This window comes from Euwallacea fornicatus, chromosome 25, assembly GCF_040115645.1.
Source record: "Euwallacea fornicatus isolate EFF26 chromosome 25, ASM4011564v1, whole genome shotgun sequence".
Lineage (NCBI taxonomy): Eukaryota > Metazoa > Arthropoda > Insecta > Coleoptera > Curculionidae > Euwallacea > Euwallacea fornicatus.
This window is the reverse complement of record NC_089565.1, coordinates 1,468,101-1,495,667: the sequence shown is the minus strand read 5'-3', so window position 1 is coordinate 1,495,667 and position 27,567 is coordinate 1,468,101. Positions and strand designations below refer to the sequence as shown.

Sequence of the window (27,567 nt, the reverse complement as noted above, 5' to 3'; positions counted from 1 at the left end):
TGTGGGGGAGAGGTTCATCAGGAACTAGGAAAATTATCTTATAGTACCCATTACTATGTATTAAACTAACTGGTACAGATGCGTTCAGTTATTCCGAACGGTCTACGAAGCTGCAGTGCGCGAATCAACAGGAAAAATGTCATCCAATATAGTATTTGGACAAGAACTACTATTACCAATGAAATTTTTCTTTGAACCTCCCGCAAAAGCCTTGTTCACACATAAAGCCGTTGAACGCTATGTCTTTGGTTGGCATCCTGAACTAACCTGAACAGGGGTAGCTATGAGAGGAAAACCAATAGCGGCTTCCAAAAATAGGACTAAGTATGGCTATGCAATCCACGACGACCAAAGAGAAACGGTCTCAACCTGCATGCGTTGTGAGAGGCATCTTACATTAGTGAGAATCGGCTGAATGATCTTGTTCATAAAATCCAAAAAGGACCTCTCAGTAAATTGAACCTGGTGCTTCTCGGAGTTGAACTGTCTTCCTATTAAATACTTGCAGAGAGTACTTGAATCGAATTATCAGCTAAGCATAGTGGACGGAAATGGTAAAAGTTGTATCTACAGGGTTTTATTCAAATACCTGGCCAAACGTCAAGAGATGCTTCTTTGAATCATTCCGAGGCAAAGAAATCATAAAAACATAGATCCCGTAATACTTCGTTTTCAAGATAGAGAGCGTAAATTTTTTATATCGTTATATGCTGAAAAAGCTCCTAAATATCATGAACACTCAAACTAATGTGACGTTAAAACTTGGTAACAATTTTTTCATGTAGTACCAAGAAATTTTCCAAGCTAAAAATGGTTCGTCCCCTTTTGCAAGTGGCGTGCACATGGGTAACGCCAGAAATTTAAGAAAAGTCAAATAAGAAAAACGCTTTACTAAAACTATACTTGACTAAATGGCACGCATTTTTTATTGTAAAAAAATTATTTAACAATAAGCAACACGAAACTTACAATAGTTGCTGAACATGTCCTTCTACTTCAATGCAAGCATTAGCTCGTTTCAACATTGTCGTCTGCGTTGAAATATTTCCGGAGTATTTCTTACCTGATTAGATGAATCTCGTATCCGCTGGAGTAATTCTTCTTCAGTGTTAACCTGAGCTCCATAAACGGAGAACTTTACAAGCCCCCTCGAAAAAAAATCTAACGGATTTAAATCTGGTGATCTCGGTGACCATGAATGTGTTTAATGCGAAAAAGATATAAAAGTTTTAAAGGAGTCAGTGGCACACGAATACCAATAATAACTATACCCTGTCAAATGTCAACAAACCCGACTAAAGGGTTATTAAGGTTTTTAAGAAAAATTTGGCGCTCTGTTTTTTAAAGATAAAGCATTATCGGACCAATGTTTATATAAACTTTTCGTCTTAAAATCACGTACAGAATCACCCCTTGAGAGTATGCCCCGCACTTAAATAACACCCTGTATATTGTTACTTCTAATTCGCCAAAACAGTTGTTACATAAACTCCTTTTTAATGTATTAAATTACCTAACTCTTTCACTTAGTTGAGCATTTTTCCTGGCAGATAATACTGTCATTTTGTGCCACACACCTGGAACACAATGATAAATAAAAAGTTTTAGGCCCCAACAGTGACCAACGCTTTTCTGTTAATAACGGAGTTTATGCTTTAATGCAAATGTCGTGTTTAAGTGACCATTTTCTTTAATTAAGGCGGTTGAATAACCGAGAAGAGACCTCTCGCGGTACCCGAGTAGAATTTAAACGAGTGTCTGGTTTCTAATGCTGTTTAAGAATTTAAGGCGCCATTTGTATCCTTAGAGATAACTCTGCAATTATCGAGCTTTTGTCTTACGTAAAGAAACAATGAAATGAGACACTGGCCTCTGTTAGTTGTAATTAGGTAGGAGTCTATTGAATAGAATTTGTCTATAAGCCGTATGTACACAGAAAATTTGAAATTGGAAAAGTTGAGATACATTTTCCCAGTTCCTCCATACCGTTATCAAGATAAAAGCAATTAAAGAAAGTTGGTTTTCCAGTAAATTTTACTTTTAGCATAAATCGATTTTCCGGTTCGTAAGATGGATATCTCCGAGCCCGTTTAATGATTCCACAAGTCCAAGTTTTTAAGTCGTAAAGCACTCGGGATTGCTTTTTAGATTCTTAGGATAACCGTTAAACTCGCTTGTGTCGTTTGAGATATGATTTGTCGGTGGCTCTTTAAGCAATCTTGTTATCTTTACAACTCATTTTGTCTTGAAAACGCCAAATAATTTACGCCATTTGTAATGGAAACAATCGATTTGTCCCTGGACACTGACAAAGTTTTATGAGAGCGTACAACAATTCTGCATTTCTTGTGGTACACAATCAAATCTACTTGCGTCGTCAAAGTTTACAGTCACACTCTGGGTTGTCTGCCAAGTAGTAAGTTCTTGACATTTTCCTTCTACCTCTATAGTAATTAACACTACAATGCCGCTAATGAGCCAATAACATACGAGTTTGATGTTTGTAAGTCGAGGCGTAGCCGAGCTTTATAATTAAATTAACGAGGTTTATAGTCAAACTCAAGTATGTTATTTACGCCTCGGCCTTGTGCTGTTCAACATTTTTTACTACATCAACGCAATCGCTTTATAACTCGTAACAAAGAAGTTTTAGTAAATCATACAACGTGTTGCACGTAATAACGGGAGAAATGCCTAACTAACCAGGTGAACGGTGTGTTTGTAAAGAAACCTCATAATCATGCGTGTAACATACATATGTGTTAGTACTAAATTGGCCACATGAAATCGATGTAAAAATTGCAGAGGAAATTCTATAGTAGAGGGATTGGGGAATCAAATTGTATATATACTATAATGAAATAGCTATTAACCTTACAAGGCAGAAAATGAGTAAATAAAATAAGGGTTGGAATTTGTAAACCGAGACGAAGTAGAGGTTTCTAACTAATCCAAGGAAGTTATTTACCAATTAGCAGTGTACGGTTCAAGAATTCTCTTTACATCACATCTATCGTTTAAAAAAAGTTTTACTAGGTCACATAAACTTACCGAACTGTCTAGGAAGAAGGTATGACGGAGGAAGGGAAGCTGAATAAATGACAGTGCGAGATTTACTTAATAACCTGATTAATTTGATATTTTCAGGGAAAATGACAGAAAAAGTATTGTCGAGTCAGCTTGCGTGCATGCTATAATCGATAATTTCTGTATACACACATCGGAAAAGTTTAAAGATATTTTTAGAAATAGATTGAAGTTCTTGTGAAACTAACGAGGAAATAACTTCATGCATTTATAGTATTAGAAAGTGTATAATATGCAAAAAACTAAGCTTTTGTTGACATATTTCTAAATTATATTGATTTATCCATGAGTTGTAAGTATAAATAAAAACGCTCTTTTTTTAGCTTAGCAGGACGTTCTTAGCAACCAAAAAAATTAAATCTATTACAAAGCATGGTCTCTATGGTTATTGCTCACAGCCCTATTTCAATCGTCCATACTTAAAATTATGTTATTGATTTCCGGTTGTGACACCCTTCCCCATTCTTTTTACAGTAGCTCCCGGACTAGAAAGGCATCGGGACTGCACTGCCATACGTGGCGAAACTCCTCCTCGAAGCATGTCTCAGACGTGCTCAATTGTATTCAGATCTGGCGATTGTGCCGGCCATGGCAATGCAGCGATTCCTTTATTGGTTAACCAATCTACTATAATATCAGCGTCACGTGGACAAGCATTATCACGCACGAGGCGAAAGTTTCGGCCAACAGCGCCAGCAAATGGTCGGACTGTAGGGTCAAGCATGGTATTGATGTACCGTCGAAGGTTAGGAATCGTCTCACAAAAACGAAATCCATTCTTCGATCAATCGTTACTCCGGCCTATGCCGCTATTACGCAGTCTCTATATGAGTAGACCTCCTGGACGTGTCGTAAATATTCCACATTTCCAGGCCGTCTCCAAAGTCTTGTTCGACGAGCATCTAGGTGAAATCCAAATCTGGATACGTCAGTGAATGAAACTATAGCCCAATCAATTTCATTCCAACATCGACATTTTTGACACCACACCAATCTTGCAGCACTATTACCTCTCGAAAGAGGTGGCCATCTCGGTCGTTTTCAATAATGAAGATTGGTTTTATGTAAACGATTTCTAACAACATCTCGGTTTATAATCATGCAGAGACCTCGTTGTAAATCTGCAACCAATTCAGCTGCGGTAATTGTAGGTTGCCTTCTAGCTAAGTTAAGGCTAAAAATCAATTTTGAGCTGCAGTTACAATGCGTCCACGTCCTGGGTATTGTTCGGCTAGAGTTTCATTTTCCCTAAAGCCATAATCGACTGATAACAGTTTCGAAAACATCCATGAGCTCAGCTATTTTAATTTGTTTAAAACCGGCTTAAAGATGGCGTACCGCTCGAACCATCTCATTCAAAGTTAAATGTTGTCGTTCCATAATACCACGGTATTTTCCACATACTTACTAAGGACCAGCTGCTATCGAAGAAATGGAATTGAATCAATCTGATAATTTAGCCGAGTAGAAACTTCTAACTTTTTTGCATCAGCGATTTATTTACTTTTAGATTTTTTCAATCAATTGAAGTATGCATAGAGAGCGAGAACTTGCACAAGTACGGTGCGGTAAAACTACAATTGAAATTACTTGTCCGTTTTACGATTTTCAAAAAATACCCTTTGACCTTTCCAATGTGCGTGATTCAACACTAAATTGCTTCACTATTTTTTAATCTTCGTGACTTTAACGCACGCCGCTGAAGAATGCTTTACAAGAATTATAATACGCATTCCCAACGTATTACACATTTTTCCATCTTGTTTAATAAATAGTGGATATAAATCTTCCATTCTATTAACGAAAGCGTTTAAGCAAATTCTAGTTTCATTAAAGAAAATTGCAGACGTATCGTTGGAGGGCTATCATTAAAATTAAGTACCGTCTCGAACCTTTTGTACAAAAGCCCCTAAACTCTCAAGATTCGAATTCGACATCGAAATTTCAGAACAACTAAGCCTATTATCTAATTCTCCAAAGCCCTAAGGTAAACCATCAACACATTTAAAGTTTAATCTCGTTCCCTAACGGCTTTCCGACTTGAAAGTTCGGACACATTTTCTGAATAAGCATAAGAACCGCTTTCAAATAACTACTTCAAGAGTCGGAAAATCGATTTATGTTAATGGTGGATGCAAAGGGACTAAGTTTAGTGGAAAACTTCGGACTTTGAAGATTAGAAATTATTATTTCCCTTCCGACCAGGATCTAGATGCGCTACATTACTTCCAGTATCAGGACAGATCTGCTTGAGGACAACCTAACTGTTAAAAAATAATTTTTTTCATATTAGAGATTCGGAAAGAAATCCAGTAGGGGAGTCACAAGTAAATAACTCGAATTTTTGTAGAGACATTCCAGAATTGCATTAAAATCGAGATATTCTAAACAATAGTTGCCACACAGGACAATTAGCCCGATTCATTGTATATTTAGGCGAGGCCTATTGCCCATACATTATACCGTGCGACTCTCAATTGACCCCCCTCCCCTCTGTTAACGTGTTAAAAAAATTTTAACCCAAAAGCTGCATTAAATAAGACGAAAATTACTAACTTTTAACGTTTGACTGGTTGTTTAAATGTTGCTTACGTCACCGGTAGCGCAAAATGGTCAATGCTTTTAATTTGAAACGTGGGTCAAGTCACAACTCAAATTAAAGGCCTTTCACAGTTACACTCAATGGTGTATTGTGATTCAAAATCTATCAATTTGTTTTTGAGAAAAATAGGTATGAATTTGGTATAAAGTGCAATACCAGCTCAGTTAAATAGCACGTAGACAATGAAAGTATTTTTTTGTTGATAGAAAATTGGTTTTTGCTGGATTTTGGGCTCACAAATAAGTCAAAAAAAAGGAAAAAAAATAAAAATAACCAAAGACTGTTTGTTACCACGAAATCGATTAATCAAATCCAATCGTCAACAAGCAAGGTTTCCATTGTTTATGCACTTTTTAAGCGAGTTTGTATTGCATTTTCACCGAATTTATATCTATTTTTTTCAAAAACTAATCGACTGATTTTCAATCACAATGCACCACCGAATGAAGTTTTGAAAGACCTGTAATTTGAGGTGTCACCTGACCCACGTTTCAATTTCAAAATATCGGCCATTTTGTGCTACTCCTGACGTAAGTAACATTTAAGAAAAAAAACAAATATCAAAAGATACTATTTTTTGCCCTATTTAATGCTGCTTTCGACTAAGAAAAACTGTTCAAAGTTAAAGGGGGGCACAACTTAGAGACGCCCGGTGTACATCTCAAAGTAAATTCCTTTCAGATCGTTATAACCATATAAAACAGTTTAATACAACTCTTGAAAAAAGCCGATTACTATTTAAACTTAAAATTCAATGACCCACTTAATAGTAAAATATGTCTCAGTTCTTATTAAAAATGATGAAACTTTAGGTTTTTATTTTGTAATTTCATAGAAATGCAGGAAAAAGTATTTGTGCCCCAAGAGACAGATTAATTACACGATTTAATTATTGAAATTTATACTCCGAAACTAGATTGAAACATTTTCCATTTTGTATCATTGTAATTGAATATTATTACAAAATGGAACTGATGATGGTCAAATTGCCATGATTTACAACGGTATATCTTTATTATAATAACAATGATTATCTAGAGGGAATAATGTGTATTGCGTGACCAGAGGATGCTATATTTCTCTTGTCCACTATTAAACATACTAATATACGGCGTGGACTAGATTAGATTCTTACCATAGGAGTCCCGGGTTATGAAAGATACAGTAAAGGTTTAGTAGTAAAAGTTTCATAGATTAGAAGATTTCATTTCAGAGTTTTTCATTGTACAATTATTATATTCACCTGGAAAGTAGTGTATTACTGCAATATACAATAGTATCAGTAGTATAGAATCACTTGATATGGCGCTAATTAAACGGTATCTTTGTTAAGACACTTTTTCACCCCAAATCTTTTGATAATTTCGAAAAAATGTTGTTTTTTTCTGTAACATCAGGAAGCGACGAAATAAAAAGGAAAATAAGGAAAACAATATTTTAATTATTTTTTGAGTTCATCAAGGCGCCTCGAAATTTCGCAAAAATCCTATACATTCGATATTGCAATTTTCACATCTATTAGAAATATTGCAATGAAAAAATGTTGTTGGATGTTCCAAGCATTGCATAGATACCATGACCCGTGCAAGATTTCTCTAGCCCCGACCTGTCTTAGCGTTTATGGCATAAACCTCGAAGGCATTACTGCGTACGCGAGTATCGGTATGCCCTCTCTGGACAAAATTGTGCAGCACGCGGCATGAGCAACTGGAGCGCGATCTGTGTGGCGGCACTAAACGTGCTGCTCGTCTTAGTAAAGAGGAGCAGGCGGGTAAATCTGTACAGTGAGTCTCTTAGTACGTGGGCTTATGTATAGTATTGTTAGCGTGAGCGCTATTAGTACGTTTCGAAGGGAAATTCCTGTAACTGTCACAACCTATATAATATCCCAATTTTGACAGGTGTGAATCATAAAATTCTTCTCACGTAATGTCCTTTTTGAGACGTATTAAATACTTGTGAGAAAAAAGTTAAAGCAATTTTGTTCTATTGAAATTTTTCAGTCCGGTTGGTGCACATGCATATACAGTGTGGTAGGTTTAACTGGAATAAATTCGGTATCTCAATGGTATTTTATATTTCGCCAAATTGCTTAAACACGTCAATTTTTATTTTACCCAATACACTTTTTAGTAATGTTCTGATGCTACAAAGGTCAACCCCTTAGCTAGGGTGACAGTTACCCTTAAAAGTTTAAATGAAAAGGGGGTTCAAGTGATACATCATTTTAAAGATCGGCTCAACCTGCCTTTACAACATATTACATCGACATATTACTTTTCATAATAAAGCAAAGTAATACTACAAATAAACACAATTTTAAACAATCAAATTATTAATTCCTTTAACTTAACAACTTTCAGAAATGTTCTCCGTTTACTTCATGGCACGGCTCTCAACTATGATAAAACTCATCTCTCACATTTTCTTTAGTATTTAGAGTGATTTGCCTAATTTTTTGTCTTATACGCTCTTTGAGTTCGTCGATAATACGTGGTTTTGTATTATAGATCTTCAATTTCAGTTATCCCTATAAAAAGAAATCGAGAAGAGTGAGATCGGGAGATTTCGGCGGCCATTCTATTGAGTCTCTTTTTTCTATCCACCGTTTTGAAAAAGTTTCATCTAGGTATAAACGAACATTCTGAGCAAAATTTGGTGGTGCTCCATCTTATTGTTGCCAAATCCGTCTGGCCTGCATGTCTGGATTTACTTCACTAGGCAACAAATGAGATAATGTAGGAACTAATTCGTCTTTAAGAAATTCTAAATATCGTTGACCATTTAAATTTTTATCGGAAAATATTGGTCTAATAGTTGGTTCCCTGTGATCTACGCCGAAACATTGGTTTTTTCAAGGTACTGCGTGGGACTTTCTTTCACCAAATGAGATTTCACTCCAAACCAATATCAACAATTTTTTTTATTGACATGTCCATTTAATGTAAAAGTTTCCTCACCAGTGAACAAAATCCATTCCATAGATATTCCTAACCTCTGAACGGCATTCATAATCTTTTCACAAAATTTAGTTCGTCGATTTCCATCATCCTCAAGCAATTCTTGATGTATTTGCATTTTATAAGGTCGACTATTCGCATTTTTCAATATTTTCAAAATCGATGTATTATTGATTGAACTTTCACGAGCTATCTGCCGGACTGGTGTAATCAAGTTTCCTTCTAATGCCAAGAGGGCGTTAATTTTTTTATCGTCATCAATTTCTTGCGGGCTGTTTCTTAGGGTATTTGTCACATGACCATGATTTCTAAATTTTTTTCTATTTTACTTACGGCCCCTTGATTAATGGGTGGCAAATCAGGAAGGATATTTTTGTCGAAATGATTGATCAACCTCATTTTGCGTTCGGACTTTATTACCGTATCCAATCATTATTAAAATTTCGATTTTATGAAATTCGATTAAGTAAGGCCATATACGTAATATTATAACTTACGTGAAGTATTTCTTTTCTGTATCAAACGAAATGAACCAAATTTTGTAATTGAAGGGATAATTAGATTATTGTGGTATTTCAGAAGTATTTCGTAAAGAAAATAACGAGTATTATTATTTTTAGTATTATTTCGCTCTATGATGAAAAGTAATACATCATATAAAGTCAGGTTGGAAAGATCTTTAAAGTGATGTATCACTTTCACCCCCTTTCCATTTAAACTTTTAAGGGCAACTATCACGCTAGCTGAGGGGTTGACATTTGTAATATCGCAATACTATCAAAAAGTGTATTGGCTAAAATAAAAATTAACATGTTTAAGCAATTTTGCTACAATCAAATGCCACGTAGATACCGAATATATTTCAAATAAAGTTACCACAGAGCATACCTACCGACTTAATTTGAAAATGCTTAAAAACTCAGCCGAACATTATACGGTTATAACAGGTGCACCAGACTGGTGTTTGGGACACATCACGTACATAGATCATAATCATTAAGACCATAATTCGGTTTTTAAAATTATTGCAGGGTTGTTTTATCCCAAAATGGCACACAGCTGTTTCATCTAAAAACGCTGTTGGGAGACATATGTAGTAATGTCCCCATCTACTCAATTAATGATGAAAAAGATCAAAGAGCATACACATTTCATTTTTAGACTTGTTACCCAACATTCTATTATCAAACTAATTTTTGTGTTAGGCGTCGGGAAGGTTGAACATTTTGAGAACTGCTGTCTTAAACAGCAAAAATACTTCGCGAGCGGTTGAAAATCGGAGAATCGGTGCGTAACCAACATGAAACATTTGTGAGTTTTAATGAGAAATTAACTATTAGGCGTTAATTAACGCAAATAACACCACCACTAAAAACACGTCACAACTTTAATGTTAACTAACTTCTATGGTATATACGTGTACAGATGTATGTTCTAAATACATACAAATTTCACCTTTGGCAGCTGAAACAATGAGTATATAGAAAACTACAAGTTTAATGTAGTTTCGATGACATTGTAAAAATATATTAAATTTAATATGACTTCCAGTTCGGGCGGAAAATTATCCTTATTTCACTTTTTTAAATGGATCATAGCAATTTTATTGGTGAAAATGGATTTTTCGTTGAAAATAAATATACGTTTCTTAATACAATATAGTACTAATTCTCAAGTGTTTTTGATTTATTTAAATTTTTACGGCTTTTTTGTGAAAATTCACTAAAACTCAATTATTTACGAAACTATTTGATATAAATTGACGAAGTAAATTTTAAATCACTGAAAAATTAACACATTTTCATAGGCAATTACAGAATTAAGAAAAATATTTAATTTTTTTTTAATTATTGAAATTTAGAATTTTTAAATTAAAAAAAGTAATTTTTTTCAAATAGCACCCTACAAATATTTCTACACTATTCAATTGGTAGGAAAAAAATAAATAAATATGATATCATAATTTTCAAAAAATAATACTTTTTGAGTACTTAAAAAAAATTTTAAACTACATATTTTATACCGTATAATAGATAAATCGCGTACTTTTGCACGATCAACTTGCTCATTGTTTGTTTTGATTATTTGCTTTGCTTTATTAAGTTTTAGTAAAAAGTTGGTCAAAAACGTAAATGGAAAAAAGTTTGTGGTACTCGAATGATTTAATCATAAATAATAAACAATAAATATGTAAAAAGTTGCCTGTTAGATACAAAGAATTGTTGAATACGTTTTGAAACAGCTCTAATTGTACCTCTTCGAATTTCTTGAGGAAAAAGAGCATTGAAAGCATTTCGCACCCTTGCAACGCAATATTCGTTGATGGTTAATGATGTAGCATGAAATTTTTTTTAATTCAAAATTAACAATCAAAATAAATATTAAGGAATTTGATCATGTAAAGGTGCGTTGATGTATCTACGAGTATTACCTACGCAGTATAAAGTAATTTTGAGTTTATTTCGTATTACTCAAAAAGTATTAATTTTTGATACTTATAATATATGTATATCGCATTTGTTTTTTTTTCTTTACTAATAGAATGGCGAAAAAAAAATTGTAGGATTCTATTTGAAAAAAAAATGCTATTGAAATTAAAGATTCTAAATTTCAATAATTTAGTTTCTAGTTTCAGTAAAGTTTTTTTGAAAAACTGTTTCGAATATTTTTGTTAACCCTTTAATTGTCTATAAAACCAGGTAAATTTTCCAAAAATCTAAAATTTACTTCATAAATTCTTGGCAAATAATTGAGTTTTATTAAAGCTCTAGAAGTGTTGAAAAAGTCATAAAATTTAAAATAAACCAAAAACAGTTAAAAATCGGTACCATGTTGCATTGTAAAATTTAGGTTTATTTTCTACAAAAAACTCATTTTTCCTAAAAATCCTGCCATGTTCCATTAAAAAAAAACAATTAACAAACAAATACGTAACAACAAAAAACAAGTAATGGTCTTTTCACTGAACTGGAAGTCATGTAAGGTTGAAAATATTTCTACAATATCAGGTTTTTTTCACAAAACTTCATAAATATATTAAAATCGTAATTTCTCATATACCGATTATGGCAGCTTCCAAAGGCGGACCCTGTGTGCGAAGTTCTAGTAACTATTTTCGCGACTCAGTTTTGAATTCCATCAATTTCGATATCCTACACATTGTCATATTTTGTGTATATGCAAATTGTCGTATTTTCCAAATTAGAAATACTCCGAATTTCATTGCGAAACCGAAAACGCTCAGTATTTAAAAAATAATAAGAAATTAAGTCAGCGATTAAGAAATGCGAAAACTTCCAATTGAAAAGTTGAGTTATTAAGAGGCCCACTCGTTCCACAAATCTACCTCCAATAGCAGGAATATCTGGATTTTCGCACATTATGCACCACCTAGTTCGCAGTGGATAATAATAATTATTGTTCAACTAATTACGAAGCAATTTACGCCCGCTTTATCTCCTAATTCGTCTCCGAATTAAGTTTAAAGGATAATTGTTTTTGTCCCCGCAACAGTCTGCCTCAAAGCGTATTAATTACTTTAATAATGCTTGAACTTACCTAATCAGGCAAGCATAATTATTATGCTTTTGGAATTGATCTAGTTTTGTCAAAGAAACCGTTTGAGCAAAGTTTTAAGTATATGTCAAGGGATTTTCAGCGCACCGAGGAAAACTATTCGTATTTAATCGTAATAGCAGGAGTATTTCGCATGATATACAAGGTGTTCCTTAATGATGTGCGAATATTTTCAGGCAGGATTCTACATGAAAAAATAATGACAGTTTGTCATATAAACGATGTTCCAATAATGCTCCGTTAGGAAAATACAGGGCTGCAAAGTTCTAGAAAAAAAAATGGAACTCGATGAATATTTCTGAAACCGCTTGAAGTATTTCTATGAAATTTGGTATGTAAAGACAGTTTATAAAGGGAAATTAATTACAATAAAACTTTTCATTTTAATCTAAACTTATTCAAAACTATTTTAATGCGACAAATAAAAGGATAGAAAATATCACACATTATGTGTTGATATCGTAATGAAGTATGAACTAACAAGAAACAAAAAAAAACGATTTTTGCAATAAGTGTTGAAAATAATCCCCCTTCACCTAATATGCACTCTTCCGCCGTTCTAATGTTCCTGAGGTACTTCGTACTCTGTCATATGCTGCAACTATCCTCTCTTTTAATTCTTCTTCAGTATTAATGGGCAAATGGCAAACTAACGTTTTAAAATCACCCATAATTCGTTAAATTTTCAATTTTTTTATTTGTAGTATTAAAGTAGTTTTGAATAAGTTTGCATTGAACCGCATACTTTTATCGCAATTAATGCCCCTTTGTAAACTGTCTTTATATACCAAATTTTATTGAAATATCTGAAGCGGTTTCGGAAATATTCATTAATTTCATTTTTTTTAATTCAAAACTTTGCAGCTCTGTATTCTCGTAACATTGCGTATATGACAAACCATCATTACTTTTTTTACATAGAACCACACCTTAAAATATCCGCACATCATTGATATGTGTATAACAGCTGTACAAATGGTAGCTGAGCATTTTTTGTTGAAATTAAGCTTCGCTAACAACATCCTTATTGTAAATAATAATCATCAAAACAATCTCCATTACTGTCTATAGTAACCGGATATCCGATAGATAGAGGACACCTTCCCGATAGAAGCTCAGCGGTTTCCGGACAAAATAGTTATCGAGCCATTTTCCAACATCTTTAACTTTTGAGAACCGCTGGTTTGTTAGATGAGACTACGTTGATCTGAACAAGTGGAAATCGAAAGGAGCCAAATTTGAACAATACGCCGCACACTGGAGAATTTCCCAGGTTAAGGAGATGATGAGTTCCTGGGTTGGTTTTTGCTATATCCGGACGAGCATTGCGCAGCAATATCACTTTCCGACTTCCGTGGCTCCAGAGTTTCAGTTAACTTGATCATTTGGACCTAGATAACGTTCAGCTGTAACAGTTTGACCAGGTTCCAGAAGTTCATAGTAAATGACTTCCTTCCAATTCCTTCAGACATGTAATAACTCTTTCTTAACGCGAATATTCGGTTTTTCAGATGATGCAGATAGCTGGCCTGGATCAACTCTCGCTTTTCTACGCTTAAGATTGCCATACAGTATCCGGTCTCCATTTGTCTCTCGAGCATATCTCTGGTTCATGCAGATTTTAACTATTCGATTTTTGTTGCCTTGGGTTAACTCATGAGGAACTCGTTTTCTTTCCTTTTGAATCTTTTCCATGCAATTGATTTAAAATTTCTTATTAAGGCACTCTTAATCCTTCTATCTCCTTTTTTTTCTATTGGGCATGAATTTTCGTCCAGGAAATTACGAAGTTATTCCTTTTTAAGCTTCTTACGTACACCTGAACGTGGATCGTTCTCAAGGCAAAAATTTATCTCATAAACTTCTTAAACTACCTCTAACAGTTGAAACACTAACAAAATTATCTCCTCAAGCCGAATTCATTATTTATGTAGTTTCAGAAGCATTTGTGTTCAGTTTAAAACACAACAGTAAGGATATTCTTAAATTTTGCATGGGAACATCCATCTCTTAATTACGTTTTAGGTACTGAAAAACAGCTCGTGGGCAACTGACACTTTTATCACATAAAGAGCAATGACTAAACCACACATGCTCAATGCATATGATTAATTAGATGCGCCTACGTAGGTTTTTTAATACGGCTAACTTCAATGTTCAGCTTCTTTTTGTACATTTATTATACATAGAAGACCAAAAGTCTGGTATAAATTTGTTAAAAATTGAATGAAATATTTTTCATAAAAATGCTGGAACATGTCAAATATTGTTTTTAGATGTGCCTGTTTTTGATGTAACAGACCTGAATCTAGGGGTTTTCATATGGTAAGTTAATGTAATTTTTCATTTCTTTCTTATGGAATCTCATGTACATTATGACGTTTTTGAGTTTTTTGAGCAATTCTGAGCATACTTCTTGTAACATATTCAAAAGTTTTAGAAAAAAAAAAATAGAAATAAGCATATGACTATTAACACTTAAAACTAACAATGTAAACTAGTATAATAGTATAAAGTATGAAATGTTCGCACTCTGTTCCGTTGACTGCCTGACAGTGGGCAAGCCTCAATTTAAATTCCTCAGGAATGTTTCTTATCATTTTGGGAAGTATTTGCTGAATTTCTTGAGTAATTAAATTTTTCAGTTCTTCAATATTCGTGGACTTGTTAAAATACGTTTTACGTTTCAGATAATCCCCTAAAAAAAGTCAATACGGTTGAAGTCAGGCGATCCAGCAAGCAACTCCACTTGGAAGTATTTCAGGAACTGTTGAATTTAGACGTAGCTACTTTACATGAAATATATTAAGAATTTCTCAAAGAACTCAAATACATCATAATATATATGGGGTTTCATGAGAAAAAATGAAAAAGTACATTTATCTACCACATCGGTAAGCTTTTTTGCATGCTTGTCAAAAAATACACAACTAAAAATATATCTGCCGCGTTCCAGTATTTCCATGAAAAATATTTCCTTCAATTTTTAATTAATTTATGCGGGACTTTTGGTGCTCTATGGATGTAAATCAATGCTAACCAGGTGAAAAAGCACCATAGCGGGTAGTGCTCGATATGGCGCTAGATGATTTTGAACCAACCATTCTCGAACGCCTCTATATGTTTAGAAAAGCTCCAAGATTTTCTTTGTGCACTAAATCACATTTCAATTTACGTAGGAAATGGTGAAAAGCGATTTCGTTGATGTCCTGGTGTGGGAAGCGAACTGGCTTGTTTGGAGCAAACATGTTTGTTTCTAATATATTGAGGCCTTGGCCTAATGATCTGCAATACACCTAATATAGCTTATTTTGCCACTATGTAAAGCCACCCAAATCCCTATGAAACAAGTTTCTCGGTATATTGCATGAAAAACCGATATTTTACAAGATATTGTAACAAACTTGAAAACTTGCATGCACCTGTAGTGCAGGTCACTGCTTCCTGGTATTTTGATGCGAACTGTGGTTACTTTCTATAGAAAGCATAACTTAAAACTCAATTAATAACTATTGAATAGGACCTACTGTCAACAGCTGCGTGCTTCTGCAAGTACATAATTCGAATACCTTGAAGTTTCTGTAACTTTGTAAATAGGGGAGTTCTGACGGTATACATGTAATGCTAATATTGAGGAATAATTGACCAGAAACTTTCGTTGTATTAAAAGTTTCTTTACAGGTAGCAATAGCTAAAACTCTAATTATCAGAATGCTTAACAAGACACACCAAAAAGCTTCATATCCAATTGAAATTACTGGGATAACCTCAATGATACCCACCAGACTACGTGCATAACTTGAAGGGTTCTCATTCTCCGGAATATCTCGTTTATGTTCTTCATATATTCGGGAACTTCTCTACCGAATATGCGATTAATTTCTCTAGTAAGTTATTGGATCGCTCCACGCAGAACACACATTCCCTTCTCGAATCTAATGGATGATTTAAGATTTATGATGGATCTTTATTTAATTGGTATTTTCGATTATGACAGCTGGGTAATGGAAAACGAACATTTTCTGGATTTGACCAAGTGTGGGAAAATTGTTTAGGTTTTATAATCTAATAAATTATCGAAATAGTATAAATACCAATATATCAACCTCCTGATAAGTTCTCAAATGAGACATGTCCCATTAAAATGCTGAAATCGGTCCAATTCAAACTGTTTTTTTGTGGAAAAGTTTACGGAACCCTAATTTACTGGTTACAAGAGTTTAGTTCTCAAGAACTTGGGTAGGTACCCTTAAATCCTACTAAGAATTAGGCGCTCTTAAGGATGAGATGCGCCTGAAAATAAATGGGACGCTTTTATTCTAACGAGAGGTATAAATTCGATGCACCTGACTCTTCAAGTCGATGTAGGAATGCACTTAGTCAACTGAAAATAATCAGTTAACTACTCAAAGCTATATGACACTTAGACATGCTAAAGCCTAACCCCAACGTTATAATATAAAGCAAAGCATAACATTAATACACGATCATGTAGCCGAATAGCTTAATGGTTAGTTGGAAGTAAAGAGACAAGCGCTCAAGAAGGAAACTGACTCTACACAGCAAGAGTGAGACTTTCCAAATGTGTCTATTAGGAGAAAGAATGGGAGAAAATTTGGATTGCGCGATATTTTCTAAGATTTCCCCAAGCCAATGAGAAGTGTAATAAAGGAAAATAATAGAAATATAATAATTAATAATTGAGTAACCGAACAACTTTGTGCTATTCAAAAACGATTCTTCATTCTGTAATCATTAAAAAATTATCGAAATTTACTAAACGTCCTAGCACACTTGTAATGCTGCCAAACATGAGAAGAGATAAGGAGGATTATACTGATTATAGAGTGTCCCATCTGCAACCATTCCATCAGAAAATGCAGTTAGAGTAGAAATTTGAGAACTCAGTTGACCATATTGAGTAGGAATGACGAAAGGTTATGGAAAGATCATTCCTCAAGTACTTATTCCACGAATATGGCAAAGAGCCAATATTCCCGTTGCAATGTTCAGCTGATATTTTGATGAAAGCGTGAAATACCCCATGGTGTCTGACAAGACCGAATAAATTATTGGAGAATTCTCAAATTTCTGTTACCAAGTAACACGGTATTGGAGGATATAGGGACATAATGTGCGGGGAATATCTGATTCACAAAAATGCAAGGGCAAATGAGACGAAAATGCACACGTGGCAACATTCTATGAGGTAGGCACACGTGGCAACGTTCTATGAGGTAGACACACGTGGCAGTTAGAACCCTCTCAATCGATATCAGTGGCTTTGAGGAATTGCAGGAAAATATTTTTGAAATTTCCATGCCAACCACTAGAAGGTACAGTTATTTAATTAATGATGATGGAGAAATATATGTCCTTCCGAAAGCAATATCATATACTTGTTCATCTAAAAAAATGTAATATTTTCTCTTTCGCTTAATAGCCGATGGAGAAATGCTCAAATGAAAGGTATAACAGAGAATAAGCTTTTCTTATAAAATTCCCTCAAATGACATGTGTATCAAAGATATGCACAATCCTCAAAATTTGAGTTAAATATATCAAGAGCAAGACGAGCTGTCAATACAGAACAACAAGATACTTTAGCATCTGTTGCTCGTTAACGACGCATTTCCTCGTCCGTATGATTATTCAAGGAATTGGGCATTAATAAACATTTAATAAAACAATGAGACGATATAAATCTAATAAGTGGTGAATGAAAAGTTATACAGTACCTTTTCCGCTGCTATGCACATGGGGTTTTAGTGAGTGCAAGGAAAATGCAATTAGGCGATTGATAAGTGCGAGGGAGACAGGCTACCATTTTCCCCCTTTCATTGTCAACCATTGACAAATGACGTTGACTTGCAAGCGGTACGCCTTAATCCGAGGAGGGATGTAGTCCAATGTGATTTTGGAAAACGCAAATTACACGTATATTTACTATTTTAAGTGCGTTCTTCGAAAACAAATTCGATGATAAATTTTAATTTAGCCTTGCCCCTACAAACTCCACGGATAAATAGTATTTTCAGAACGTATTAATTGAAAAACAAGCCCTTTTTGTTCCGTAATCCATCTTCGGATTAAACTGCACTGCTTGCGAGTCAACGACGGCAGCCTGTCTCCCTCGCACTAATTAATCGCCTAATTGCGTTTTGCTTGCACTCACTAGAACTCCGTATGTATAACAGCGAAAAAGGTACTGTATGTATGCACAGGATGTTTGGTAACTCGATACATTCCTTTGAGGGAGTGAGAGGGCATGCGGTGAAGACTAAATTTAACCCAACGTACTTTCGTACAAAAGTCGATAATAACAAAGAACCAGGGTGTCAAAGTTGAAAAATCAAATCGTATTTTCTTTAATATCTTGCGATTGCTTCCAGCTAATTTTGCAAAATTGTGTATCCAGATGTTTTTTCGGAATGAGAAATTCGATTTTATGCACCATTTAGTTGTACCTTTTAGAGGGCGCCAGTTGTAACGCGATTAGGGCGCCACCTGTTGGAAAAATATCCAACACCACTTATTGAGTCTAGACACCTAAATTATTGTCCAGTTAATTGAAAAACCCAACACCGTTAATAGCACAGACAAATCACTGGGCATAATTTAGGTCTTCGACTAAACAAAAACTATTTTTATTTTTTATTACGTTAACAAGGTGCTATTCAAAGCTTTGAGTGTCTACGATATCAACAACTCTTTTCACTCTCATTTTTTCGCTCTCGGTTTTGGCCCTTATAGCCCTAGTAAGAGACCTTTGACTCGCTCATTTAATCACTACTATCTAACTGTTAACACTAAACCCTTTATAAGTACCAACTTGGAAGTACCCAGAATCATCGATTTCTTGTTATTTTTTCATATAATTTTAGTACTTGTTTTTTAGGCTTTAGTTCATTTGTTCAGTGTTGTTTCTTTTGTTTCAGATAAAACTTAAAGTATGATCTTGCATCAAGTATATGCTTTAAAATTGGTTCAGCACCATATAAGCCTGTGATCGTTGATAAATCAACATTTGGCACTGTAAATAATACGTGCTACCCTTTGTGTTGGGGTAAGACGCCGAATGCCAGATCACTCCGACACCACCTGCGACGATTAGGCCACCTTCAAACCGCCACAACTTTTTTGTGCTACCCTGTATGTCAGTTTGGACTGAGAAAAGGCATTTCCCTACCCTTTCTTGTTAAAAAGAAAGTATGCTTTAATGAAGTCGTTAGAGGCAACGGTTTCAAAGAAAACCGCACCTAAAATTAATGTAAAAATAATTTCAGCATTTATTGAATTTCTATTAACATTTTAGTCTTTAAAAGGGCCGTTGTCTGTTTTCTGTGAAAGTAATACTCACTTTATTCTAATTATTTAAGGTTTTGTTGAAAGTGATACCCTCTCCTTCTAATACCCGCATGTGTCCGTTTTCTAATTAGTGCATGAGTTACTCTGGCCGAAAACGTTTGTTTAAGAGTTACGGCAGCTCCTTCAATACACCGTATTAATTGTTCTCTTGTCTGTATTTCTTGGGCATAAACCATCTCTTTCATCTCACCCCATACGTGAAAGTCCAGCGGGGTTAGATCTGGACCCCTTGCAGGCCATTGTACGGGGCCTTCTCTTGCGATCCGCTGATTCGGAAACCTTTGTCCCAGTAATTCTCTTACAATTCGGCGATAATGATCAGGGCACCCGTTGTATTTTTTATTATTTCACGTAATGATTTAGTTGGTATTAGTAAAAATCGTAATTATTATTATTGTGATGATTCAATAAATGCCAAAATTACTTTTACATTAGATTTAGGTGCAGTTCTCTCGGGAACCGTTGCTCCTAGCGACTTCAATAAAGTATACTTTTTTTAACAAGAAAAGACAGGGAAGTCCTTTTACCGGTTAAAACTGACATACAGGGTAGCACAAGAAAGTTGGGGCGGTTTGAAGGTGTCCTAATCGTCGCAGCTGGTGCCAGCTGGAAGATGCAACTAAATGGTGCATGAATTTCAATTTTTTATTCCAAAAAACTTCTGGATACACAATTTTACACACTTAGCTGGAAGAAATTGCAAGATATTAAAGAAAGTATTATTTATTTTTTCAACTTTGGTACTAAGATAACTTGAGTTAAATTTAGTCCTTACCTCATGCTCCCTCCCTCCCTTAAAGGAATGTATCGAGTTATCAAACACCCTGTATCTGCAATCTTTATTCTACACGTATCTACAATAAAATACAAAATAGAACAGGTCGTCGACCTACACGGTCTTTCAGTCCTATGCTTTAATAACATTACCTGTTGTGTAATAGTATCACATTTCTACTGATTTAATCTACATTGTTCCGCCTTCCAACATAAAGTTCTTGTAGAGTCCGTTCGGGGTGTTTGTAACGTGATTCTTGCGTCGGTCTTGTCCAACATAATGACTGTATTATTTTCCAATTTTCCTCATTTTCCATCCACCGTTGTTGTATTGACTTAAGTCTATTTGTCACTTTCGGGTGTGCCAGTTTGCTCGAAAGTAGGTTTATACTGGGGTTATGTAGTCGATTGTTGGGGTGTCTAATTCTAGTGATTGTTCTTAGAACAATTCGTTTGGTAATTTGTACGTATCCTTTAGTTTTATCTGTCGCCTTTGCTAGTAAAATGCAGCCATAGTCTAGTAATGTTCTACAAAAAAACCTGTATGCGTTCGTTAATGTTTTCTTACTTGCGCCCCGGTCTTTGTCTGTTAACAATCGGAAGTGTTCAGCCTGTCTAACCATTTCTGATCTCACGAGCTGTTCATGTCTGGTAAATTTTAATTTATTGTCCAAATTCACTCCCAAGTACTTTATTGTCCCACTGGGTTTCGTCGTTTGTCCGGCAGTTAGAATTGAAGGCGAGTTATGTTTAATTTACTGATAGAGTACCAGTAACTGGTTTTTGTTCGCATTCGTTTTAACTGTCCATTTACATAGCCGATTCGTTGTCTTGTCTGCCAGTGACTGTAGCGCTCTTGCCCACATAGTTTTAGTATGGGACACGAGTGCTGTATCGTCGGCATACTGTAAAATGTATGCTGCCCCGTCGAAGAAGTCTGGCCGTTGCACGCTGCGGTTGTTAATGTCATGGTAGTAAATATTGTAAAGCAATGGAGACAACGAAGGGCCCTGCGGTAAGCCCGGTTGTGGGGAAGACGAGAAGGAAAAGATTTGGTTGATTATTCTTAGTTTCCTTTCACACGGCAGATTCCTCATTATGTACAACATGTATTTGGGAAAACCCGTGCAAAATATGTAGTTTAAATAGTAGTCTCGCATGCCACAGGGAATCATAGGCTTTGCTGATGTCTAGGATGATCGACAGTTTTGTAAGTGAGTAGTCGGTATGCTGTTAATCAGAGTGTATAATGCGCATGTCGTCGAATTTTTTCCGTTAAAACCAAACTGGTACCTTGGTATCTGCCTTTTTGTTAATTTTTGAAGACTCTTTTTAATTATTTCTTCGAACAGTTTACTAATATCTGACTGCAGTGTGATCGGTCTGCAGTTTCCCACTTTAATGTTGTCTGTCCCATTTTCTGGAATCGGTATTATTATACCGGCTTTCCACGACTGGGGGATTAAATTTTTCTTAATGATGTCATTCATTTTATCTTCAATTAACTTCTGGGTGCCTGCTGATAGATTTTTAAGGATGTTTGCCTTAATATTAACTTTTTCCGGGGGCGAATTTTTAAGTGTAGCTAGTGCCTCGTAAAGTTTCAAGGTGCTAACTTCTTCGTATTTCTAGTTCTTGTTAGTGATTAAATTATTTCTCATATCAGTGATTCACCGATGTTCGGTTTTATTGGTCAAACTTAATTGCTTGTGATATCGCAAATGTCTTTCGGTAATGTTCTGCAAATGCAGTAGCCTCCTCCTCGTCTCTATTCAATTCTTTTCCGTCCTTTATAATTGTGTCCGCATGGTTTATATTCTTCTACTTTGTCAGTTTTTTTACTTTAGCCCAGTATGTTCGTCCGCATTCACTTTCCACCTCCCAGCAGCTCTCCAATCATTTACTCTCCTTGTACTGCCACATCATCTTCTTAATATCTCTATTAAAGTTGTTTATTTTTGGTTTTGGCGTGTGGTCGAATCGATATATTTTCTTTTTACAATTGATTAGTTTCAAGATGTAGTTTGGTATTCAATGTTGATAACATGTGTTTTTGCATTTTGGTGAGTATGTTCCTGTAGCTGTCGTAATTCCCCTCTGTTGCTCCTGCGCTCATTACATAATTGTCAATGCATTCTTGGACCTTAATTATATTGATTTTGTTCGTGTTTACGTTTGCTTTATTTAACTGTTTCGTGTATGTACCCCATGTCAACCTCAAATCTATATTGCGCACCACAGCCAGGTAATCCGAGCTTAATTCATTCGGTTAATTCATTTCATTAATTCATTCAAAATTCATGTTGTTTAATTGTTAGTAAGGTTAAGCCTGTGTGAGAATATGTCCGGAGTTGAATTCTCATTTTCAGGCATTAGGAATGTTGATGGCGTTTGTCGCCTCACAAAGTCAGAACTTATTAAAAAGTCATCCAGTTGTTTATTTCTGTGCTTGTTTAAATTAAGGGCTTTTATTATAACAGCATGTTTACACAAACATGCCTTTGTAAAAATATTTAATTCTATATTTGACATGGGGTGTATGTATGTTAAAAATATATGAATTTTGTCGTTAAAATAGAGAAAAGTAAAATGTAGTCATTCGTCTAAAGGATTGTTAAGGGTTGGGGAGCACTGAATGTATTTGTTCTCATTTCTAACTTTGTAACAAATTTGTTTTCAAGAAATGTGTTACATCAAACCAAATTTTGATTACAGCACCTAGATCCCCAGTTGTCGGGGTACAAGATGCCCCGTATTAACACCAATATGCTGAATGTTTATTGAGAGTGAAGATGTCCAGCATCTGGAGTTAACTGCGTTTTGGAGTATATCTATTTTGTAATTTTTGTTATTATACAAACCATTTTTTATAATTTCGGTTTCGTGGTGTTGATGGTAGAAGTTGAGGTTTTATCACGATGATAATAACAAATAACACCTATGTCTTCAATATCAAGACATAAAAATGTTCATTTTTACCTAAATTCCTGGAGTACAGTGAATAGTAACACGACCACCTGTATATATTTTGAAGTTAGAGGTAATGCAAAAGCTGATATGAATGTTTCCAAACCCTTTAGTGTAAAATTTAGCAGAGAGTTAAAATATAGATTTTTTTTACATAACATGGGCTATATACCTATGTATATCTTTGAGATGAGTATGTAAATCGGATCGAAATATAAGAATTTTTATTTCTAAATTATACCATTTGTCAATCGTTTACATATACCCCATTACGGTTTCTACAAATTCGTAGATTGAATGATCTCGAAATATTATCTGGATGATTTAAATGGTTTAATTTAGATGTTACTGCAATAATTATTGGTTATGCTAGTGATCAGAGAATAATGAAGCATCAAACCAAATGCTTTGAATTACGAATAATTAAGCTTCAATAACTAGTAAAGTATGTACTATACAACACCGAGGCATTACCAAATACCTACATTCCGAAATTTCCTGATAATTTAGTTTAGGGGATAATTTCCATAGAAACTATTAATCAAAGATAAAGAAGACGGAAAGAAAGAGTGAAGTCAATTCTGAGTACTCGTTGTTTCTGTTCTAATAAATTTTTTATAATATGAAGTGCGCATTTTGGCGATAAATATAGTATGGTAGATAGGTGGATTCGTGTCACCAACGGTGACTTGGTGATGGTGTTTTATTCTATATTACTCAGTTGTATTCTACTTCATAGACTTTTTAGAAGTAACAAATCAGTATTTTTTACTACCTCAAATCCTTGCAAACAACAAATTTGACCATAATTTTTTTTGTGAGAGATGTATTTTGATTAATATTTTTTACGAAACATTTGATACAATAGATATACCGAAATATTTTTTAGTGGGTTTAAAGAGCGATATTCACGTTTTTATCGCTAGATTCCATCACAGAGAGGGCCAAATATTCAACTTTTCTATAATGCATCAGAAATTTACACTACTGTTTGGCCGAATAGTTTGACTTCAAAGTAATTATGGTTTCCCCATAACTTTACTATAAATTTTGTTTATTTGTCATCCGTGCAGTGGAAAATGTCGGTTCAGCAGCCCATACAATCCTGTTCAAGGAACTAATATTTTAATATGTCAATCATATACCTATATAATATATGCAAAATACTGACTAGTTTCCAATTTTTTTTTACCATGATTTTGCACTTCCACAAACTTAAAGACATAAATACAACATATTTTGTACTTATTTAATATTTTCCAAACTTTTGTATCAATTTCGTTCCATTTAGTTTTGATACAAGAAAGAACATATATAAATGTTTGCAACCGTTTAACTATGATTTTACATTTTTCCACTTATTAAATTATGATAAATGGAAAAAGTATGATTGCCAATAAGTACGTTTCTCGTTAAAGTTAACGCAGCAGGAAGATTTCGTTGAACCTCAAAGAGAGTTTTTTCGCAAGGGAACAACTCCTTTTTTAGTACATCTCTTTTTTTTCATTGAGGCGAGGACCTTTAAAAGCTACACTACTTTAACAGAAGAACTAATCAATTTCCCTCAGGAAGGTCCCTTACATTTTCAACTACAGTTGCAGTTGTGAGTGTGGCCAACGAGACAAAATATGGCTCAGAGGCATTATGCGTTTGCTCCTGGGACGATTAGGTTTACGACTCTAATGATTCGATATCGATAAGACCCTCGATGAAAGTGAAATAAACAAAATCCGGTATTCTAATGGCGAACTGCGGCTATGGAAAAAATCAAATCAAAGGTGTTGAGAAGAAAAAAGTTTGTTAACAATTATGCGCCACTCGATATAGCGATTTCTTTTTATAAATTCCAGACGTGCAGCAGCGTTTCTAAGCCCAACCGCGACTTGTTTTTTCCTACAAAATGCTTTTCATTGCGAGTTCAACGGGGATCGAAAATGTTAAGTTTGATCTTAATAACGGTATTGTCTATTGTCGCTATTGTCCCTTTCCATTTTTTATAGAATGAAAAATATACTTTTTTTTCTTACCTGGAATAACTTTCCTCTCGAACCGAGAAAAAAGACACAATTTTGCATTAGCAAAAATTTTAAAAAGCATCTTTCATTTAATCATCAAACAAGTCAGGGGTCATGAAAACTCAACCCAAATAATCTTGAACCGTGTTAACCCCGAAAAAGTTACCTCGAAAGTGATTTTCTTGTAATTCGAGCTCCGCGTTGCATCTTCTAAACTCAATTAAAAAAAAAAAAATTTTTTTTGAAAAAAATCGGGTCCCCGAGAAATTTGCCAGAAGTCCTTTTTTTATTGCTATGTTTTCACAACCCATGGTTTTTTTGAATCAAAGCGTATCTTCTTCGCCTTACACGGTCGCTCAGACTGGACGATAACCCTTAACAGACTTCAATAAGAACGGCGTGCCTTTTACTTTCGCAGTCGCAACATATAAAAAGTGTCGTAGTCAGTGCCTTGCTGAAGGTCGCAATTTAATCCAAGTTTATCTAACTCAACCTCAAACTCCGCAAGAAACCCTATAATTTTATTGCACGGTACTTACCGGCAAAATAAATAAACCACTTAACCAATTCGGGAATAATGTACTCGGTTGCTCTTGCAGATGTAATTACCCTTATACGCGAACAGAAAACTCACAGTTCCCGCACCAACTTCCGCAACTTCAGATTCAAACTCCCGCGTATCTCCGAATTTATCGCGAATTCACACCGATTCCGGAAGATCTCATTCGGAACATCGCAACGCTACTAACGCTATATTTCGCAAGCGGCGTCGGGAGGCTCTTGCATTGCGCTTGTGCTGTCCCAAATCGTGTTTTAGCTCTTGCATCCGTAAGACGCTGACTTTAGAGCTGGGAAACCAAAAATCGTCCTGGGACCATGATGCTGTCGGCTAATTTGTAATGATTAGTTATTAACTACTTTCGGAAGAGTTATGAGGTGGATGGGTGTAGTCTCGCCTTGAAGCTTAGGTTTTAAAGTGGGATAGTAAATTCTGACTAATAGCGATATTTCGGATCGAATTGTAGAAAGAGTGCTCTTTCGTTAAGACCGTTTCGTTCGATCTCAAGAAGATTTTAGTAAATAGCGAAGTGGCGTTGTCGCACCTCTTTCGTGGTGGCCGTAAATTGCAAAAATCACTTTTTACTAAGTAGATCAAGCAGGAAACTAAAAATCGTCCTGAGACCATAATAATGGTAAAAGAAACACATTTTTATTTTTTTTTGCAAATAACTGAAATCGGTGACAGATAAGGTAAATAGCGTGAAACGGAAAAAATGTTGCATCAATAAACAATTCATATTTTTAGGGAGACACAATTAGTGGGGCATCAGCCGAAAGTTGGGGTGGGGAAGGGAGATCACGACTTCAGAAAGAGTCACAGTCTCCAGGTTCTTGCAATCAGTCGGCATATCTGACGATATAGGCCCTAACGTATGAACTATTTTTAACATTTAAGTCAAATGTCTTCGGGAGCTACGCAGAAAAAATTGAATACTATTTAAAATTTTGACTGACTCAGTATCTTCTAAATTCTATATATCTAAATTTCTTTGTGACTGAACATCTGGCTATTTTTCTTTGAAATAGGTACAGTCAAAACTTCGAAACACGCTTTTTTCATGCGCAATGCCTCCGCAACTTGCCCATATAAGATTTTAATTTGTACACATGAGATGTGATTTTGTGAAAGAGATAATAATATCATCGAGATCCTTTAAATCGCTGCACACTTCACACGAAGTCGGATCTCCACTTACAAACGTAGCAAAACTATCGGATTTTGGTCACAGTGCAATGCGTCACCGTCATTCTTGGTGAGCCAGATTCTTACTCGACATTCGCCAAGTTCGTTTTCTGTGCATTTGCGTCCATCAAGCCGAAGTCCTGCATCATCCGGTCCAGCCATTTCTCCTCTTCCGGATCCATCGCAAGTCGTCACCATGTGTGATTTCTTTTCATATATCCGGACACGACCACGTTTCATTTATACCTATGTATGTGGCCACAAATCCATTTCCGACATTCTACCTCCTACCACCAGCTCCCAGTTCATCATCTACCTATATTACGTTCACGAGGTTAGTCAGTTTCAGTTCGCACATTGTCGCATAAATTCCCAGATCATTTTCACATTTCAATAGCCTAAAGCCTTTATTATGCTGCCTCGCTGATATCTCCATAATCCAAGACTATTTTAGGGAAGCTTTTAAGAATGGAT

General features: G+C 35.1%; 1 protein-coding gene across 1 annotated transcript in view; it reads right to left on the bottom strand.

The window, feature by feature from the left end:
- LOC136346988 (alkaline phosphatase-like) overlaps positions 1–26,085 on the bottom strand; it is a 256,494-nt gene extending 230,409 nt beyond the window's left edge. The window contains exon 1 of the mRNA XM_066296587.1: positions 25,889–26,085. The gene's annotated coding sequence lies outside the window, so the exon portion shown is untranslated. The remainder of the gene's footprint in view (positions 1–25,888) is intronic.
- Positions 26,086–27,567: the final 1,482 nt, after the last annotated feature.